A 5,742-nucleotide genomic window follows, 5' to 3' on the forward strand; every position below is an offset into this window, starting at 1 on the left:
AACATCGTTTGAGGGAAGTAACCTTAGTCGTCTTGTCATTATTCTCAACTCTAAACTAACTTTAATAGTATGTGATTTCACGTTCAAAGTTTCTCCACCCACAAAGTTATAGGTCAGCTTACAGAGGCGTTTTTCGTGTCATTACATTCCCACCTGGAGGTTATTTGAAGGAAATATATTTAGCTTAAAGTATCTTTTCTTCTAAGTAAATATTAAGGAAATGTCTTTTTTCCCACCACCTGGAGAACAGATAGTTTCAAAGTGTCCTTTTCCAGATAATCTTATTTTTCTCCACTTCTTCTTGAACATAATTAAGAAGTTTTTTTTTCTTACCATATACCTCTACTGAACTTCAAATTATCTTTTCTTCAAAAGAAATTTTAAGGAAATGTCTTTTTTTTCATCATCTTTAAGGGAATCAATCTCTCTCTCTCTCTCTCTCTCCTCTCTCTCTCTCTCTCTCTCTCTCTCTCTCTCTCTCTCTCTCTCTCTCTCTCTCTCCACTTTTTCTTGAAGAGAAATGGAGGAAACTTTTTTTTCTACCACACACATCTACTGCACATTTTTGTTTCCTGGGAAACGTAACACTTCAAGTAAGATAATGACTCTTACGGTTATTTGTCATGGGCTGTCGATAATATAACTTCATCACAGATCCTTGGGAATTACAATCATATTAATTTTACTCATGGATAAATTCCTTGATACTGATATATCCTCTAGGTGCGTTTGTGCTTGTAGAGTGTGATGAGTTTTAAGGAAACACGGTGAAATTATCAGAAATGGTTTATAGTACATAATTTGTTCTTATTTTTCTCTTTGAAATAAGACATTTGGGCATTTTAACTTTGATATTAATTTTGTTATTCAATGAATGTTATAAAAAGTGAATGATTTTGCAATAATTTCTCAGCATGGTGTAACGAATTCCGTTTCTGCAATTATGACATTGATGGAATAAATGAGAACAAAACCCTAAGCAAACTAATAGAATGATGAAATTAGAGTATTTTAATAACTTATGAAACCAAAGGAAACATAAAAAAATACCCAATTATGTTTCACATAGATTTTAGGGCCACTAAAACTGTAGAGACTCTTGCATTCCTTTCTATTCTAACTGTGCGCAACAATTTCCAAAAATAGGCCTAGGGCTATAAAGCAACAAATTATCTCAATATTTATACAGTAAGCTATAAAAATATTAAAGCTTTCAACTCTTTTACACTACGGATAGTTTTCATCAATCCACTGTAATGCTATTAGAATTAAGGCTTATCTTCAAAAGTATATAAGAATAAGACAGTTTTACACAATCTATAAGAGAGAAGTATAAATGTAAACGGTATTTATGTGAATTAATCCCTATAACATCGATATACTGATTCATCGTTTACGGTCAGGAAGATATCCACAGATTCAACTATCCTATGATGTTCCTAATCGTGTAGTTGAATCAGTGGAATTTCAAAATTTCAAAATTGTAACGAGAGTTTTTATGTTGCACAGGCTGACATAGGTCTTTTTATAGTTAATATATGAAATATCTTTTTTAATGTTGGTTATTGGTTTTGGAATATTTTATTTAGTTGTTCATTACTTCTTATATCGTTTATCTATATCCTTATTTCCTTTCCCAACTGGGTTACTTTTCCCTGTTGGAGCCACTTGGCTTATAGCATCTTGCTTTTCCAACTAAGGTTGTGGCTTAGCTAGTAAGAAGAATAAGAAGAATACGAAGAATAAGAAGAATAAGAATAAGAATAAGAATAAGAATAAGAATAAGAATAAGAATAAGAATAATGATAATGATAATGATAATGATAATTGATACAGATTTCTCTAGATAAGTTATCTTTAACTCTCTTCGGTTATAACAATAAACCATAATCTACATCTACTGTACAACAAGACTGAATGTCTGCTTAGGAAAAGAAAACAGTATGATTATGATGAATGTACGAGATCGTTTGGCACCCATTCTCTCTCTCTCTCTCTCTCTCTCTCTCTCTCTCTCTCTCTCTCTCTCTCTCTCTCTCTCCTCTCTCTCATCTCTCTCTCTCTCTCTCTCTTCAAATATAAACAATAGTCATATAAAACCGCCTAACATTTTTCTGCACCTAAATCATTACTTTTGTAAAGCAGAATCTTGAATCTATTGTCCATTTTTCTATTACAGTTATCAAATACGTAGGTAAGTTCATTACCTTCCACTTGTGTAATTCCTATTAATAAACTGTATCAATCTTTTCGTAAATACTAGCCTCATATCGCAACGAAATCCCAGATTGTATAAAATTTGTTATGAAATTTAGTAAAAACTGTTTTGTTAAATTTCTCGGCTCAGGACAAATTTGAAGTTGAATAAATCATGAAATTTGTGAAAAAAAAAATCATAAACTACGTTAAAAAAATCTATCTATCTTTGTTATCTTTATTTTTAGTGCCTTTCCCGTACCTCACGTAATAGTTAAATATGGGAACCTCATCCAAGCCCTTAGATAATGAAAAGCTAGTTTTGTATGGTCTTCAATGCTAAACTGCCTTTTGTGGTTGTTATTCGAGGAATATTACAAAAAATACTTCTAAAGCCTAGACAGTTATTATTATTATTATGTTTATTATTATTATTATTATTATTATTATTATTATTATTATTATTATTATTATTATTATTATTATTATTATTATTTGCTAACCTACAACCCTAGTTGGAAAAGCAGTATGCTGTAAGCCCAAGGACTCCAACAGGGAAAATAGCCTAGTGAGGAAAGGAAATAAGGAAATAAACAAGAAGCTTAAGAACAATAACAACATTGAAATAAATCTTTCATATATAAACTATAAAACCTTCAAAATAACTAGAAGATGAGAAACAAGATCGAAAAGTGTGCCCAAATGTATCCTCAAGCAAGAGAACTCTAACCCAAGAAAGTGGAAATATGGTGCAGTGGAAATCCTTCAGGTGTATATTTCCTTTTAAATTTTAAACGATTTTATCATGGACTTCATCAATTGTTTCATTTCAATAGAGAACAAATATTTCTATGAAGACAAAATTAGATAAAGTTTCATACTGCTGGGTTCAACAGATAATAATCAATGATTATCAGATAAGCCTAGCACATCCATTACTTTCAAGCAATCGTTTGTAAGTTAATTATTAACCTCGAGGCATTATATGGTCGCTTCTTGAAAACCAATATCTGGCAGGAAATATAGATTTTCTTCTTTAAACATTTCTGTTGTCACATCTTATATACCCTTCACTGTTAAAAATTTACCGTTAACAGGCGGTGAATATCTTAGAATAAATATTGCCTGGCATATGCCGTTTTAAAAACTGATATATTGACGTAAGGAAGTGATATTATGGTCACCAACCCGTTAAAGATAACAAGAAAATGGTGTAAAAATTACGGTCACCTGTATTTTACTGAGATACGGCTGAGGACAGTATATTATTACGGAGAATTCCTAATTAATATTACTGCTTTTTTAACAGTGTTGACATTTTGGTTTTTGGTCAACCATGAGACTCGAGTATGGATTCCAGCATGAATTCCTTCACATTATCGTCGAAAGACATGTACTTGATCTATGTGAATTAGTAAAATAACTGACCCAGATTTTTTTGCCGATACGTTTCCATTAGAGTTTTAGATATTTAAAGGCCGCTCATGAATGTCAAGGGCAAGGCACAGTGACATTGCACTATCGAGTAGCACAATGCCCTAGAGACTGACCTTATGTACATATGATCAGTGTCCAAGCCCACTCTCCACTCAAGCTAGGACCAAGGAGCACTAGGCAATGGCTGCTTATGTCTCAACAGATAGACTTATAGGCTCCCCCAAATCCCCCATTCATAGCTCACAAGGATGGTGAGGTTGCAGCGACCAAAGAAAATAAAGAGTTTCAGTGGGACTCGAACCTCAGTCTGGTTTTCACCAATCAGGGATGTTACCACATCGGCCATCACAACCAATGGACATTGATTTTATTGTATCTGGTGTTACACGGGATGTTGTTTTCGGACATTTTTTTTTCTCGTTTCCCTGAATATCATATATTGCAATTACTTCACTTATAAGGCCAATTAAACATTAGATTTTAAAGAGTTGGAATGACAAGGAAAATAGAGCAGTAAATAAGAGAGGGGCTCTTTATCTGCTATTAAAAAAAAAAATAATTGATGATTGGCAAAGCTCTTCTTAATTTGTCTTTATATATATCACAGAGTATCGGTAATCAGTATCTGACGATTCTGGACACTGGACACTGGACACTGGACACTGTGCTTTCCAGCACTTAAAAAGAGAATACTATACAAGTTTTGTGAGACTCTACGTTATTAACTATTAATACCTATTAGCCAGAGTATTCGTTTTATCATTATTAGTATGCTATTCCACCATCTCAATATTAGTAATGGATACTTAATACCAATGGAAATCTAGAATTCTAGACCATCATCAAAGGTTACCCTGCCTTTCGTAAACATTTATTCTATAGTTAACGAATGCTGTAATTCTTATCGATGGGCTTTCGTAATTGGCGCTCTCTGCCAATTTTACAAATCGTAAACTTCCATGTATGTGATAAAGTCTCACATTTCATTTATGAGAGATTTGAAATAATAATAATAATAATAATAATAATAATAATAATAATAATAATAATAATAATAATAATAATAATAATAATAATAATAATAATAATTATTATTATTATTATTATTATTATTATTATTATTATTATTATTATTATTATTATTTTTATTTTTATAATTATTACTACTACTACTACTACTATTATTATTATTATTATTATTATTATTATTATTATTATTATTATTATTATTATTATTATTATTCAAGTATATGAGAGTCTTTTGCCCTAATTCTAAGCTTCATAACTTGCATAATTATTTACTTATACTAATTTCTGATGTGCTCTTTATTCAAAAATACATTTTCCTTAGGTAGTTTCTTTATCTTTATCTATATAACTTTTCATTCCAATATTCATTTACAATAATCTGTTTACAATAAATCATTATCTTATACATCAAATAGCGATAAAACTTTTCCTCCATCTGATTTAACAGATCAATTTATTATATAGGCCTCGAAAGAATACAACAATCACATTGAAAAGTAAGTTTAATTTTAAATATTATACAATGATACAGAATTTAAGAATCTCTTCACAAAATTGTAATAGAAATTTTAATTTGAGTTGAGCTATAAGAATCAATATACTATTCCATAAATCAATAGAGAGAGGAGAGAGAGAGAGAGAGAGAGAGAGAGAGAGAGAGAGAGAGAGAGAGAGAGAGAGAGGAGAGAGAGAGAGAGAGAGAGAGAGAGAGAATGGGTGTGCACGCAATCTCTTATTTCAATTAGGATTTACTACCTTCAAAGCTGCATTCATGAAAGAAAGTTCCTTTTATTATATCACAGAAAAAGAAAGAATTGAATTGTTAAAATTATATTAATTACATATTTTGGACCATTTTTACTTCTTTACTCACTGTATTTACATGAAATTTCATGAACTTCAGATTAATATTTTCACATGCCTTTAATATTTGTGATATTGTTCGATTATCGTATCAATGGAAAATAATAACCAAATAACTTCTAAAATTCTATTTAATATTTGTAGTAGAGAAAAGGTGTATAATCTCCATATGTGAATTGCAACACTATCATAATCTTTTGAAATAAAAGTTCTTAC

This window comes from Palaemon carinicauda, chromosome 16, assembly GCF_036898095.1.
Source record: "Palaemon carinicauda isolate YSFRI2023 chromosome 16, ASM3689809v2, whole genome shotgun sequence".
Classification (NCBI taxonomy): domain Eukaryota; kingdom Metazoa; phylum Arthropoda; class Malacostraca; order Decapoda; family Palaemonidae; genus Palaemon; species Palaemon carinicauda.